The 17,903-nt window shown below is 35.2% G+C and overlaps 1 protein-coding gene across 1 annotated transcript in view; it reads right to left on the bottom strand.

The window, feature by feature from the left end:
• Nucleotides 1–17,903, bottom strand: part of LOC134853352 (UV excision repair protein RAD23 homolog) — a 524,307-nt gene that overhangs the window by 87,902 nt on the left and 418,502 nt on the right. The window lies entirely within an intron of this gene.

Raw genomic sequence — 17,903 nt, forward strand, 5'->3', positions numbered from 1 at the left:
CAAATTGTAAAGCAAATACAAAAATTAAAGGATACCAAGAAAAAACGTTTTTTGACTGGAAAATACAACTTGAAAAAGTACAACAAACACGTAATTTAAAAGATGACGCTATAATTTATCCAGGAAACACTCACTTGCAAAAACTACCGGGGATATTGCGATCCTCTTACACGCACACAAGCAACAATCTTTTGGTTCCCCGAAGACACCTGTACCACATTTCAAGTAGCAAAAATATACGCTAGAATGATAAAATTTCACCAAAAAGATTTTATTGAATCAATCCCGTTTGAAGATGTAAACCCTGACCAAATTAGAATTAATTATTATGATTTCATTCCCTAACCCAAGCCTACATTAATTTTGCAAAAATCCTTGATCACCTCCTCAGGCACGATATTTCAATAACTATCTAAATGTTCCAACATCTATTCAGTAGAACAAATATTTTTCTTCTTTTCACAATTTTTCTCACATTTTTGACATCCCTGATAATGAAAGTATGCAAATGTATAAAGAAGACTATCGTAACTTTTACATTAGCAACGAGACTTTTATTCCTTTTTATTGAAGAAAACTACAGTAAACACAAAATTTCTTCTTAAAGAATTCTCAACCCCCACATCAGTCCCCACCAACAACGTCCCGAGAACCTCCAACAACACTAATAAATATTCAAACAAATAACCCTCAACCATCAACACGCGTTTCTTTTCAAGACAATCCATATACATTTGAAGAAAGACACGCCCGATTGTCCGAACCACTAGAACCAGTAATTCGCCAAGCACCTCTTAGCGAACCACATTACGAAACAGTGTAAAAAATATACCCGCTCTCCAACAAGATCTTAATAGAGCAAGACATCGAAGTCAAAACCAAAACACGCTCGAATTAAACAGACAAAGTATTCATCCAAGACGGCACAGAGATTTGCAAAACCCCAGAGTTCAATTGCGCATACCTCATTCACCTACAACACATCCTATAAACCTTTCTAGCAGTACAATTCAAAGTACCCCTTAGACTCCACTACAAAAAAACACACCGAACATTCGCTCAGATTATTTAGGTTCAATCCCTACATCTGAACAAATCAGAGAAAACCCTTTTAACCCCCCCCCCCAACTACTACGGAACATCTTCCATTTTGGATGACACAATATTTCACTCAAGGCGAACCAAATTGAATAAATGATCCAATAGACGTTTCATCTGACACATCTTTGTCACTACCTGAAACTCTTTCACTTCCCTCAACACCTTCTTCAACTCCATTTTCACAAACACCAATTCCTCCAAATTTCCCTATAAATCTCGACGCCAGATATAGTGAAAAATCAACAGATACCATTCAACTACGATTAGATTGGAACACATTCGTAGCACCCCTCCATTATTTGGACAACATCATGAAAGTCACAGATTTTACAACTGGGCACTAAATAGATTAGAATATCGACAGGACATTCACAAAGATATGCAAACCCATAATATTCAAATACTTAGACAAGACAACTTGACACTAAAATTTGAAATCACAGTAAAACTAAATAATATAGTTTATCATGACTTGCCCCTAGCGCCTCCAAATATGACAACTCAAACTTTTCTCCCCCGTTTATAACCTCAGAAGTAATCTACAAATACGATAGATACACAAAAAAAACAATACGATATATCACCTTTTATAACCCATATTCAGGACTATCGTACACTACTTGTATCTTTAAAGATACTAATTTTTCAAACTCTTTTATTTTTCAATTTTTCAGAACCTGATCCTAACAATCCTTCACCTCGAACAGGACCCAAGGATTTACTAGTCACACACTATGACTGTGAAGAAAATGAATTAAAAAAATTACACAAACATGCAATAAATCAAGTCACTCAATGAGAATCCGAACCACAATCAATCAAAACAACAATTGTAATAGCAACACTTTACTCAAAAGCCAGAGCAACATCACTAAGGGGATATAAATTCACAGCAACATTTACCCAAAAGAAAGTACACTGTTCACAAGTTTCAAACGGAAACAAAAACAGATTAGACCATGAATCTTTCGACCAAATTAACTTTGAAAGACTATTACACCTCAGCCCTGACGATTGCAAAAACTAACTTGAAAGGTTAAAAATCACAACAAATAGAGGCAAAAACAGAAAACTAGTAACTTTTCAAGTTTTTCCAGACTCACCACATCAAGCTGAACTTGAAAAATACCAAGGTCATATAAGACTAGATAACAAATTTCCATTCCACGGAGCACATGGAAGATTAACTTACGATCTCCATGATAAAAATTGGATACCACACATTCGAATAAACAATCTCTCAAATTGTAAAACAAATACAAAACATAAAGGATACCAAGAAAAAATGTTTTTTGATTGGAAAATACAACTTGAAAAAGTACAACTAACACGTAATTTAAAAGATGACACTATAATTTACCAAGGAAACACATTCCCTTGCAAGAACGACCAGGGTTATTGCGATCCTACTACACGCACACAAGCAACAATCGTTTGGTTCCCCGAAGACACCTATACCACATTTCAAGTAGCAAAAATACACGCTAGAATGATAAAATTTCACCAAGAATTTTTTATTGAATCAGTCCCGTTTGAAGATGTAAACCTTGATCAATTTAGAAATAATATTTATAATTTTAGAAACATCCATATAATAGAGAATAAATTGACACGTTTCCAAAAATACCCAGAAACAGAACTTGCATGTAAATACAACAAACCACTTTACAAAACACAATATTCAGAAATTCTTGTCGAATACGACGACGATTTTGACATGAATACAGGAAAATTAATTATACAACCAATGCCTACATCTCGCTCATACACCGACGAAAACTCATATGTCTCGGTAAAATTTCAACAGAATACAGGAAGAATCGTTGGAAATTTAAAACCACAGGACAAAGACAGTACACGTTTACAATAACTATCACTCATGAACAAAACTCAATTTGGCGCAATCCACTATGACATACATTTAGACATGATATTAGATTATACAATAAATAGAATCTTTCAAGAATTGTCTTTGACAGAATTTGAAACACTCCATCAATTATGAGAACTTGAACGCACACAAATTTTACAATCACTTGCACTAGCAGTACTAAAAATCCCTTATGCAGGATCTTTACTGTCAGGAAACAGATTAAATTTTTTTGACTACGGAGGAAATATCTTATGGTATTACACTTGTACCAAAAAAATGTCGTCTTTATAACTTTTTGAAGATTATAGATGCTATAAAACAATCCCAATATTCTACAAAACTAAATTACCTTTTGTTGATACACTCTCCCGCAGAACTTTTTTTTGGGATACAGCAGTCCCATGTGGATCAAAAAACAGCCACAATGTAGTACAATTAAAACCTGACGAAGATAAATACTACCTTCTAACACCATGCCCTACACTCATGCAACCACTCACCAGAAAGCATTAGAGCTATTGCCCGCAATCCCAATATTGGTTTAAAATCAATCGGCATATACTCTAAATCAGACATCCAACATCTTACATCTTATTCGAACGCAAAAATTTCAGGAATTACTCGCAAAATTGGACACAATACAACGACAATTCATAGATCAAAACCTACGCAAACTTGCAGCAACAGCAGGCTTTTAACACATATACGCACAAGCCTATAGTGGATATTTTAAAGATATGAAAGATTACATTTACTTAAATGGCGAAAAATACAAACCACAAGATATATCACCGATAGATGTTTTTAGTTTTGTAAATTTGAAAACGGAACTTCTTGCCTTTCTAGGATGGCTCTACTACATCTAAGAAAGATTGACTATATTATACGCAATGTTTAATTTTCTTGGATTTCTTACCTCTCTCTTAAAAAGAATCTACAATACATGCGCAAAACGCACACAAGTAAACAAACAAGCAAGTGTAGCACGCATACTTTTCGCAAGATTTTTTGGAAAATTTTCAACATCAATTAACAAAATTCTTTTAGACGCTCAAATAAAAGATAACAATACCATGTTATCAACAACACCCAATACGTATGACGAATCACGAAACAATACAAATACAACGCCCACAGCACCACAATTAAAAAACCTCAACCATAACCACCCCCTATCATTGGTACCACGAAATATTAGACATCTTGCACTAACAGACCTCATAACTTCGAGATCTAATTATCCACAAAGCCCAATCCAACACATAGTAACCCAACAACCCAACATAGACGACACATACGAACCAATTATAAAACAACCACATACAACTAATTTTCGTTCTCAGGACAACCATTTTTTTGCCCACGATGAGCCGCCAAGTTGGATTCATCGGTCGATCCATTTCCCACCCAGCCAACCTTCAGAACAACCTACCCATCATCCCACTTTTTGCTTTCCCCCACCTACATCGCCTCATCATAACACTTTATCCAATATGGAATCAGATACTAATTCCAACACAACAGTATCTAACACTATCTCCCAATTCAACAACTCCGATATCGAAACACCCGACAAAAATGCCAACTCTGAACCCAGTCCACCTAATTTTTCCCAACCTCCCTTTCAACCTATCCATTCCCAAGACAAAATTGAACCCCTTTCCTCTACCTCTCCAATTTTATATGTTACACCCATATATTCCCCTCTAACCAGCGAACCATCCGATAACAACGACGAAGATCACACACAAATATCACATGAACTTGATAAATCCGTAACACTACAACAACAATTACAACACCCTCAAACACTAACTATTCACCAACTCTCACGGTCTTTAAAAGCATCCAACCCATCAACCACAACCCCCTCTTCAACTTATACACCCTCCCAAAACCCCACTTCCCCATCAACCCCATCCTCTAGTACCAATCGCGCTTACCGAACCTTTAAAAAAATTTCCAAATACCCCATTCCCATCTAACCGAGGAACAACCACCACAATTTTCAATCATCCACTTCACACTAACACAGAAGAATTCCTACACATATGTCTACCCTTTTTCCCACAAAATACATACTTTCATTCCGACCCCAATGATGAAAAACCCAATTATGTAAACGAGCATGTATTATACCCTACACTTTCAAGAACATCTCCTTACCACTTAACTAATCAACTATCACTACCACTATATAACACCCCTTATGGTACGAACACATGGTACGTACACATACGAACAAATAATAGAACAACCACATACCACTAATTTTCGTTTTCAGAACAACCATCTTTTTAGCCCACGATGAGCCGCCAAGTTGGATTCATCGGTCGATCCATTTCCCACCCAGCCAACCTTCAGAACAACCTACCCATCATCCCACTTTTTGCTTTCCCCCACCTACATCGCCTCATCATAACACTTTATCCAATATGGAATCAGATACTAATTCCAACACAACAGTATCTAACACTATCTCCCAATTCAACAACTCCGATATCGAAACACCCGACAAAAATGCCAACTCTGAACCCAGTCCACCTAATTTTTCCCAACCTCCCTTTCAACCTATCCATTCCCAAGACAAAATTGAACCCCTTTCCTCTACCTCTCCCATTTTATATGTTACACCCATATATTCCCCTCTAACCAGCGAACCATCCGATAACAACGACGAAGATCACACACAAATATCACATGAACTTGATAAATCCGTAACACTACAACAACAATTACAACACCCTCAAACACTAACTATTCACCAACTCTCACGGTCTTTAAAAGCATCCAACCCATCAACCACAACCCCCTCTTCAACTTATACACCCTCCCAAAACCCCACTTCCCCATCAACCCCATCCTCTAGTACCAATCGCGCTTACCGAACCTTTAAAAAAATTTCCAAATACCCCATTCCCATCTAACCGAGGAACAACCACCACAATTTTCAATCATCCACTTCACACTAAGACGGAAGAATTCCTCCACATATGTCTACCCTTTTTCCCACAAAATACATACTTTCATTCCGACCCCAATGATGAAAAACCAATTTTGTAAACGAGCATGTATTATACCCTACACTTTCATGGACATCTCATTATCATTTTACTAATCTACTATCACTACCAGTATATAACACTCCTTATGATAATGAAGTATGCAGCACCCAACTCTACCTGCTAACAACAGCACTAACCCCAAACCAATTCACGCAAATAGGATACAGACAATCACTAACCAAATTCACTGCACCTAAAGCTAATGATTACTTCATCGATTATTACGATCAAAACATCATCCGACCAAATGAAGACATTTTTCCAAAGAACGACTCAATTGCTAATCCCCAATTAACTGAAAACTTTTTCATCAAGACCTCATACACCTTCACCCTCAACATCTTAAATAAAAATACGACAATGTCATCTCCGCAGCACTGAGTAATATTCATGCTTATGATTCATACTTTAACAAATTTAACCACTTTTCATTAACCTTTCATTTTCTCACACCCAAAGAACGTGATTTGCAATGTTCACACGAAGTCATGTTACGAACTAAACAAACACGCACGTACACTTATTACAAGTTCATTTAAAGTCATTACACTCTCAATACACCAGCACGACAACTTCACCATAGATTTCAATACATTAACTCCAAATACACATCACCATTTTTTCTTAACTTCACCTATTCACCTATTGTATTAAACACACTTACTTACAGGGCACCCTCCGACGAAATTACGATCCCATCACCCAGATATAAATCTTCTGCTCACTAAACAAACTCCTAAATGTAGACGAATCCCGCCCACTAATTGTCCGTCATGAATTCCTTCAGCCGGTTGAAGTCCCAATCCTAGAATTCATATATAACACTCGCTATAATCACAAATTATATAACCTTATTCAAAACAAACCGTATGAACAATCACCTAACACTAAGGAACACAACATCATTAAAACACTTGATTTCCTTTGACCACTTCTGCAAAATAAAAACATCATTCGTTTGTTAGCTAAACTACTAACCTCATCTGATATCATCCACGATGTTTTTCCCCATGGCTTCTTCACCGACAATAAGGTAATATGAAATCAAAATTTCACTAATAATTTCAAACAACACTAACCATTCTTATTCAATGTTCTCTCTTTTTCTTCATAGGCACAATCATCCTATTGTGCCTATAACCGAACTAAAGCAAAATAAAAAACAAAAACTCTTCATCAAATCATTAATTTCTATTATCCTATCCAATAATTGAAGCAAAAAAATTCTCCCGTAGAAAACAGTAAATTAATATATAAATTCTTCTCCCCAAAGCAGTAAATCTTCATACATTTGAAAATAATTTAATAATTTCAACCCCCAAATCAAGCAGTAAGCTTCATAAATTTCAGGTTTTAAATTGATAAAAATTGTTCATAAATTAAAAACAAGCAGTACTAACCTTTTTACAGACGCTCCTTTATAAACTCTCGCCCACAAATTCTATCCAAATTCGCACTGCTCGCCCACAAAGAATTGTTTAAAATAATGAATTTAAATTTCAACTTTCACTGATAACAACTCTAGCAAGTTTTAACACGATTCACACTTTCCTTTGAACCGGTTGGAAAGGAATTATATAATAATCCGAATTAACCAACGCAAGCTTACTAAACACCATAAACTACCACCTAACAGCATGACTGAAAAAAGAAAACCCACGGTACCAAACTGGATTAACACCAGCTTAGAACTGGATAAATTATTCTTTTGAAGACTACTTTTAAGTCTGAACACAAAAGAACAAAACACCAAAAAAAAACGAAAAACAAGCCCAAAACAAAAATTTGATTTTTGAGAAAAAGACAAAACTAAGACAACAAAAGAAAACACTAGTAACAAAAAAGAGCATAAAAGGTTGAACTAACACAGGACCCTCCAAAAAGAGAGCACGAAATTATACCCTCACTTCTGGCCTAACCCACCAGAAGAGGACGTCCTGAGCATGCTCTATAGTCGGCCTCGCCCTTTTGACACCACGCTTTGTGACACCCACGACACTATTTTTGAGGAGAGTTACTCAAGTGTGAGTAGCTCTTAAAAATAAACGAACTAAATAGTAAAACTTTTGCGATAAAAACTAATACAAGATCATAACTAAAAAACAAGATTAACAAAGATTTGTATATGTAAATGATATAATGCAGTATATAGATTACATACAGCCTAAAGACGATCAGCCAGGAGATTGACAACCCAATCACACACCAACTACGGAATGGCAAAACCCACCTGACATGCTGCCTATAATCACTACACTCAATGGATTTAGAGTACGACCTGGCATCGCAGAAAAAGAAATCCATTGCAACAGAACAATGGCCATCTCGATGTTCAAGTATAAAGTATACGAACAGATCCAATTCACCAGGCACTGCATCCAAAGTCGAACTACCTGCCGTTCCCAGACGCGATTGAGAATAGCAACGTTCCTAGAAACCAGATCAGCACTTATCACAACCAATCAGAAATCATGATACGATCGCCCGAAACGATCGTGATCATTAACAATTATTTAAAAACAATTCCTTATCCACGATTCCAGCTTCCTGGAGCTACCGATACGGATCCTTCTTCCTAATCGAAAAAAAAAGATTTTCAAAAGAATACCATCATCCGTCCCCCGCTACATTAAGAAACATTGAAAATCTAAAACTCTCTAAACCCCGGATGGTATTTATCATTGGTTATTATTAGGATATTTTTATCTCTATAAAATATTTAATACTAACCAATCGTACTCCATCAAACTAACAACCTATTTATTTGTAAAGTGTTGAAACTACTTGTAGTTTCAACACCAGAACAATTTGAATTAAACTTAGAATACAGTTAATCTCATTCTGGAACTAACTCGCTCAAACCGGTGTACACTAGATCTATTGAGACTAGGAGATATAAGAGTAAGATTAAGATTGGTTTTAGACTAAGAAGTTGCACGAATCTATCCGGCCGAAAATAAGATAGCGTGACGAGCAGACGGTGTACCTTAACTGAAATTACTCTATGAGTATAGTAATCCATAAATAACTCACTACTCTCATTGAAAAACTTTTTGGAGTACTAAGCGTGGTTGTATAGCACGGTGGGGAGGTCAGCTATACTGTATTTTATAACACCTTTTACTTCTAGGGGGTTAGGTCTTTTACCAGACCGACCTTTTACCAGTCCGACTTTTTACCAGACTGCAATGCAATAACTCAATTAGTATAAGTTAAAATTAGTGGAAGATTTGAAAAGGAAGCCGCCAGAACAAACAAAACTTTGTTGAGAAACCCTGAAGTCATTGTCTTTAACCACACTAAACGGCGTCATTACATCTGTTAGTCAAATTTATTTATCGAGTCTGGTAAAAGGTCCATGTTATAACTTCTCTGGTAAAAGGTCGGTCCGGTAAAAGGTTGGCCCCCACTTCTGAGCAATGCCATAGTGAGGATATCCTTAAGGTAGGCTGTTCAAGGATAGTATTTTCACACTTTACACAGAGGTGAAGCTGGACTTTGCAACAGTTGAGATACAACAAAAACAAAGCGTTACAAGAAAGTGAGTGGAAAAAGAGACGGAAGACGGATTATTCATGGAAAAACAAGTTGAGAAAATCACGCGAAAACTTTCAATTAACGAGCGCAAAGTAAAACAAAACATTTTCTGATTGACCACCTTTGCACAGGGAAAATTCCCAAAGTCAATTTTTCAGCTCATAACCACTGAAGCTTGAACCGCAGTTATGAGAAAAAATTCAAAAAATGTTTAAACATTCAAAAAATGGCTTTTTCTGAGACCACAACTGTTTTTGTTAATAATTAGGACGTCGCGGCTTCATTTCAAGAGACACCCGCTGCCTATTTTTTCTATTAAAATTTTAATCTCAGATTCGGCGGGTTCAAGACAAAAAAAGTGCAAGAAATTGAGTCAACATTCCCCACTTAGAAACTTTTGAATGCCGTTTAAGGTGGAGTGATGTACAAGGTAAATCTGCTTGCACACAATGTGGTAGCCGGTCGTCTCATAAGAGTTTTTTGTTTTCAAAATTGGTGAAGTAGCTGTTGAGAAAAACTAAATTTTAGCGAAAAAATTCAAGAAAATGAAGAAAGCCCAAACTTTTTTCAAAATGCCTGATTTTGTCGAAAAAGAAGTTTTTGCTCTGAAGACTGCGCAAAAAAGCTGAATAACTCGATACAACACAAGCAGAAACAATTAAATTGAAAAGGAAAATACTTTAAAACATAATCAAAATCAGATTTGGCAAAATGACAAATAAAGAACACTCAAAAAAGGTAAACATTTTAAGATCAAAATAAAATCCATGTGTTACAAAATAAGCACATAAAAACTAGTAACAGATAGTATAATTGTCATTTTAAAACGGAAAATGAACCGACGGAAAATCACAAATCTGAGAATAAATTTATCATTTTCAAGAACTTCAAAAAATGTAACCAAATTTAGCGGTCAGTTGGCCAAATATGGCTTTCTTAAGAAGTACCATTTAGTATTATGGTGAATGCTATATCTAGCATTCTAATCACTGTACGAATAATGAAAAAAGGATAGTTTTCGATGCTAAGCTTCTTGGCTTTATCGTTGTCGTGTTAAACTCTGTCGGTATAGTTTTGTAAGCCCTAGATTTGAGATTGTCGAAACTTTCATTATTATGCATTTTCCATGAAAACAATTTTGTTTTCTAATCCACTGTTGTCTGCCTAAATATTGTCGGCTTGGTTGCTTCCCGCTTATTTTTAACGTTTTCTCAAATCCATTGTGTCTCTCTAGTTTGACATGTTATTAACTTTGAATATATTGGTAAAAACCAAAAAGTTAAGTATTAAACTTTTGTAGATGTAGCTTTTTTAACTTTCCCTTTCATTTTTTTTCTATCAAATAAATGGCTTTCATCTCAGTTTTTGACAAAAAGGTTAACATGATCTGCTGATGTGGTATCGTAAATGGCCCGAATTTTGTTGAGCCTCTTTTTTCTGTTTTTTGTTCTTTTTTTCAGAGTTTTTTTCGTGCTCGACATAGGAGTTTAGGAAATTGCACGTCGAAATAGTTTGGTTCATGTAATAAAATTTGCCTTTTTGATCAAAAATTCTTTGACATATATTTACAAAATTAGAGATAAGTATCCAAGCAAAAAGAAAAGTTTAAAAATCTCCTTTAATCAAATTCATTTGAAAACGTTTTGACGAGTATGCTGGATCAGGGCGATTTTTGAATCAAGTCTCTAGCAATTTCAGGAAGGTTATGCAAATTTTTTTGACATTATTTGGCTTCAAAACTAGCTTTTCTTTTAGAATACTATTACATTTAAAACATAAATAATGTAGGCTCTAAATCAGAAAATTATTTCACCTGCTATAGTTTTTTTAATTGGAAATTGTAAAATTTCAATTCAGCCAAACTGAGCCAAAATATTTTGCAATAAAAATTTCATCCTAATTTTTAATCTACTAGTTAAATCATTGCAATTTGGTTTTACCATGGGTTACCGTTAATATGCCACTAGGCATAGAATAACACGCTTCTTACCTATTTTCATTTTTTCCGACAAACAAGTCAACTTGTTAAAACAAAACTTTTTTAATCAACTTGAAACAAGAAAGAATCAGTTTCGTTTTTTAGGACCAGTTTAGATTCTGTTTAAGTGATCGATCAATCTTCGGTCGCATGAGTTTAATTTGAGTCCTTTTCAAACCAGACTTCGAACGCATCTTGTTAATTATCACACACCTATTGTAGCAATGGGTGTTTGCTACAAGGCACACAAATTGTATATGCTTGAACATTGAAATGTTTCTTTAATAAATGTGGATTTTCACATTTGAATTAAACTTATTTGAATTAAACTTTGAATTAAACTTAGAATACAGTTAATCTCATTCTGGAACTAACTCGCTCAAACCGGTGTACACTAGATCTATTGAGACTAGGAGATATAAGAGTAAGATTAAGATTGGTTTTAGACTAAGAAGTTGCACGAATCTATCCGGCCGAAAATAAGATAGCGTGACGAGCAGACGGTGTACCTTAACTGAAATTACTCTATGAGTATAGTAATCCATAAATAACTCACTACTCTCATTGAAAAACTTTTTGGAGTACTAAGCGTGGTTGTATAGCACGGTGGGGAGGTCAGCTATACTGTATTTTATAACACCTTTTACTTCTAGGGGGTTAGGTCTTTTACCAGACCGACCTTTTACCAGTCCGACTTTTTACCAGACTGCAATGCAATAACTCAATTAGTATAAGTTAAAATTAGTGGAAGATTTGAAAAGGAAGCCGCCAGAACAAACAAAACTTTGTTGAGAAACCCTGAAGTCATTGTCTTTAACCACACTAAACGGCGTCATTACATCTGTTAGTCAAATTTATTTATCGAGTCTGGTAAAAGGTCCATGTTATAACTTCTCTGGTAAAAGGTCGGTCCGGTAAAAGGTTGGCCCCCACTTCTGAGCAATGCCATAGTGAGGATATCCTTAAGGTAGGCTGTTCAAGGATAGTATTTTCACACTTTACACAGAGGTGAAGCTGGACTTTGCAACAGTTGAGATACAACAAAAACAAAGCGTTACAAGAAAGTGAGTGGAAAAAGAGACGGAAGACGGATTATTCATGGAAAAACAAGTTGAGAAAATCACGCGAAAACTTTCAATTAACGAGCGCAAAGTAAAACAAAACATTTTCTGATTGACCACCTTTGCACAGGGAAAATTCCCAAAGTCAATTTTTCAGCTCATAACCACTGAAGCTTGAACCGCAGTTATGAGAAAAAATTCAAAAAATGTTTAAACATTCAAAAAATGGCTTTTTCTGAGACCACAACTGTTTTTGTTAATAATTAGGACGTCGCGGCTTCATTTCAAGAGACACCCGCTGCCTATTTTTTCTATTAAAATTTTAATCTCAGATTCGGCGGGTTCAAGACAAAAAAAGTGCAAGAAATTGAGTCAACATTCCCCACTTAGAAACTTTTGAATGCCGTTTAAGGTGGAGTGATGTACAAGGTAAATCTGCTTGCACACAATGTGGTAGCCGGTCGTCTCATAAGAGTTTTTTGTTTTCAAAATTGGTGAAGTAGCTGTTGAGAAAAACTAAATTTTAGCGAAAAAATTCAAGAAAATGAAGAAAGCCCAAACTTTTTTCAAAATGCCTGATTTTGTCGAAAAAGAAGTTTTTGCTCTGAAGACTGCGCAAAAAAGCTGAATAACTCGATACAACACAAGCAGAAACAATTAAATTGAAAAGAAAAATACTTTAAAACATAATCAAAATCAGATTTGGCAAAATGACAAATAAAGAACACTCAAAAAAGGTAAACATTTTAAGATCAAAATAAAATCCATGTGTTACAAAATAAGCACATAAAAACTAGTAACAGATAGTATAATTGTCATTTTAAAACGGAAAATGAACCGACGGAAAATCACAAATCTGAGAATAAATTTATCATTTTCAAGAACTTCAAAAAATGTAACCAAATTTAGCGGTCAGTTGGCCAAACATGGCTTTCTTAAGAAGTACCATTTAGTATTATGGTGAATGCTATATATAGCATTCTAATCACTGTACGAATAATGAAAAAAGGATAGTTTTCGATGCTAAGCTTCTTGGCTTTATCGTTGTCGTGTTAAACTCTGTCGGTATAGTTTTGTAAGCCCTAGATTTGAGATTGTCGAAACTTTCATTATTATGCATTTTCCATGAAAACAATTTTGTTTTCTAATCCACTGTTGTCTGCCTAAATATTGTCGGCTTGGTTGCTTCCCGCTTATTTTTAACGTTTTCTCAAATCCATTGTGTCTCTCTAGTTTGACATGTTATTAACTTTGAATATATTGGTAAAAACCAAAAAGTTAAGTATTAAACTTTTGTAGATGTAGCTTTTTTAACTTTCCCTTTCATTTTTTTTCTATCAAATAAATGGCTTTCATCTCAGTTTTTGACAAAAAGGTTAACATGATCTGCTGATGTGGTATCGTAAATGGCCCGAATTTTGTTGAGCCTCTTTTTTCTGTTTTTTGTTCTTTTTTTCAGAGTTTTTTTCGTGCTCGACATAGGAGTTTAGGAAATTGCACGTCGAAATAGTTTGGTTCTTGTAATAAAATTTGCCTTTTTGATCAAAAATTCTTTGACATATATTTACAAAATTAGAGATAAGTATCCAAGCAAAAAGAAAAGTTTAAAAATCTCCTTTAATCAAATTCATTTGAAAACGTTTTGACGAGTATGCTGGATCAGGGCGATTTTTGAATCAAGTCTCTAGCAATTTCAGGAAGGTTATGCAAATTTTTTTGACATTATTTGGCTTCAAAACTAGCTTTTCTTTTAGAATACTATTACATTTAAAACATAAATAATGTAGGCTCTAAATCAGAAAATTATTTCACCTGCTATAGTTTTTTTAATTGGAAATTGTAAAATTTCAATTCAGCCAAACTGAGCCAAAATATTTTGCAATAAAAATTTCATCCTAATTTTTAATCTACTAGTTAAATCATTGCAATTTGGTTTTACCATGGGTTACCGTTAATATGCCACTAGGCATAGAATAACACGCTTCTTACCTATTTTCATTTTTTCCGACAAACAAGTCAACTTGTTAAAACAAAACTTTTTTAATCAACTTGAAACAAGAAAGAATCAGTTTCGTTTTTTAGGACCAGTTTAGATTCTGTTCAAGTGATCGATCAATCTTCGGTCGCATGAGTTTAATTTGAGTCCTTTTCAAACCAGACTTCGAACGCATCTTGTTAATTATCACACACCTATTGTAGCAATGGGTGTTTGCTACAAGGCACACAAATTGTATATGCTTGAACATTGAAATGTTTCTTTAATAAATGTGGATTTTCTTTACTAGATAACATTGGAGTAGGGGGTTAATACAACGCATTCTAAACTATCTTCTCTCTCATAAATTAGAAGTTAATCGAGCAAAATTGTTTAAAATTTTTTTTTCTAGTAAAACAATTCTCTAGAAAATCTTTTGGAAAAAAATCGGTATATCTCGAAACATCTGGACAAAAATTGAAATATTCAAGTTTATATCTAGCGCAGACGAATAGAAAATTGATCAAACTCGAAAACGGAATTTACATTGTAGAATGTCGCAATACACACTCAGAAAAAACTCAATCAAAAATTGAACGGAGAAGTGTAACAAATTTCGCACTTATTGCAATACCACATTAGCAAAGCTTTTTTTTTACCTTCACAAAAAAAATTTCATCAACACAAAAGGTGAATAATCCAAACTTTCAACCGATTTCAACAGTTTACTACTAATACGCCAAACACATCTTGGATTCAGACATTGGGAAAACAACCTAGACTCTTCAATAAAAGCATTTTTGCGTTCTTATCTAAACCAAACGCATACGAAAACTGTAGAACCACTTGAGTAAACAAATTTGATGCATGTAAACCCACTAAATCAAACGATACCGTTTTTTAGACGTTCAAAGCCAGAAGAGATCCGATTAACCGGTGTTTAAAGAAATAGAGAAAAGACAATACATCAAAGAGGATACAAAAGCTGTCAAGAAAGCACAATGAGCATATGAACTAGCTCAAAAGACGCCTAAAAATCAGATTCAACTGGTATAAGTAACCAGTAAGATTGTCAAAGAAATACAAACGAGCTACCGGACACGCACCAGACAACACGGCAAGAGAACAGGCGAGATACCCGGCCTGATCTTTATGCGAATGCGCCGACTACTTGTACTGTAAAATTGATGCCTCCTGGCTTAGGGATGATTTTGATACTAGTTTCATTTCTTTTCATTGTATTGCTTGACATCGCGAATCAAATGTGGTACAGATTGTTCCTGTTCTTAGCTTGACTGAGGCTCTAGTCGGTGGCTGTGCCTTTTGGATTGTCTTATTTCGTTGGTGCCGATTCTTTTTCAGACTAATACTCGAAGTGAATTTTTCGAAATCTGATGGAAAGACAAGGTCATTGTTTTTAGTAGGCTTGCATACAAAATACCGAAGCAATCAAGTATGCGTTGAGTTCCTCAACGAGATTAATCTGGACAAACACAGAAGTAACAGTAGAACTGTCGACAGGAAGCGAATCGGGAAATCCTGAAACAGACCAGTAGGACGAATCAAAATCGTAACGGAGACAAAAAATGAACAAGGAGGAAACTTTTTTATCCAGCTGTTGAGTTTCATTCAGCCGGGTTTACTCTTTTTTTTTAAATGTTGTGATTTCTGCGCTTTGCAGAGGATCTATGAATAGCTATCCAGCCTGTCTAAGCATAGTCCGTTTCTCTGTCCTTTTTTCACATTCCATACCGAGATATTTTGTTCAGCGAAGCCCTTTCATGCGACTCAAGGTCGTTTTTTACCTCTGGAACTTCCACGTGTTACCATCATTGCAGCCGAAATTGGCCAGGCTGTGGCACACCTGAAGCTAAAGACCAATTGAGAGATCAATCTCACACTCTATCATTGTCATGAACACACTATTTTATACACTCTATCTCACACACTACGTTACTCCATGAATTCAGTATGCATACTAAACTATTTCAGTTTACTAATTTTCATGTTATCGACCTTGAAGGCCAGGCAGCTTGGTTCAACTTGAGGGTCACTAACTAGGTCGTTGAGACTATGACCTCATATAGTTTGCCTCAGTCGCTGAGCAATACTGTTTCAAATAAGTCTTTACCTGGCCTTGTATTAACACTGAGTGGATAAGATGCCACTTGGAGTTTTTCTCCACGCGCAGACATTAGATCAATTTGTATTTATCCCGTAAAGAATAAATTTACTTGACGACACCAGGATTGGTCAACTCCTAGCGCAATTTTTGCATGCAACCGCTTCTAACACGTTGATGGAGATGTAAAGGATTATCACTGCAATAAAACAGATTAGGCAACTCATTCAGTAATTCCGATAAGATTATGGGTTGCAAAACTACGCCCTTCTAGATGAACACAAAATTGAAAAATTAGACGTTGAGTAAGTTTTGGGAAAATCCAAGCTATAATTCTTGAAAAAAACTACTCTTCCTGGACTATTTATTTTGCGCCGAGTTCAGCTCCATTTCAGAAGAAATCATAAATTTTGAAGCCACAAATACCAAAATTTATTCAGCGCTGATTCCCAAACATAGCCAGCTGACAGTTGGAAAAGAGTAATGAGCGCAAGGAAACCGAAAAAAAACCAACTTATTTTTTCAAAAACTTCAACGCATGAAATTCAAATAAAAAATTAGATGGCCTTAAAGCTCTTAGAATTTGTAGAACAAGTTATGATGGACACTTTTTTGTTGAAATTAACCCAAATTGAGAAAACTGGATCAAAAGGTAAAACTTCTATTTCGCTGGGAAAACTGATAGTTAATATCCATTTTCAAAACTAGAAGTCGATCACGTTTTTCGTTATCTTTACAGTTTTGCTGTTCGATAGTGGAGTTTGCCTTCCTTTTAGCAATGGAAATGCATTGAACTTAAGAAGAAATCAAAAGTCAAACCGCGAAAAATCAAATCCTGAACAAAAAACAACAGCAAGACCTATATAAGAGTACCCACTACGTTCATTACTCTTAAAAATTACAAAACGATTAAAACTTGAACTTTTAAGAGTGCTCTTTTCATGTTGAGCTAATTTTAGTTTCTGTGATGACAAATTTTGCTTGCAGTTTAGCCAGAAATAGCATAAATGCTTTTCCAAACCTTTGAGATAAAATCTCTCCGTAACAATTTGTCTTTCTGAGTTCGGTAGAAGATACGTTTAACTGAAGGATGATTCTTTTCGAAATTACCACAGGCGATTATTTCAATAGCAAAACTTATTGAAATAGTACCACGATAGTAACACGGCAAATTTTGGCTATTGTTTCATC

Source organism: Symsagittifera roscoffensis, chromosome 8 (genome assembly GCF_963678635.1).
Source record: "Symsagittifera roscoffensis chromosome 8, txSymRosc1.1, whole genome shotgun sequence".
In the NCBI taxonomy this organism is placed as follows: Eukaryota; Metazoa; Xenacoelomorpha; order Acoela; family Convolutidae; genus Symsagittifera; species Symsagittifera roscoffensis.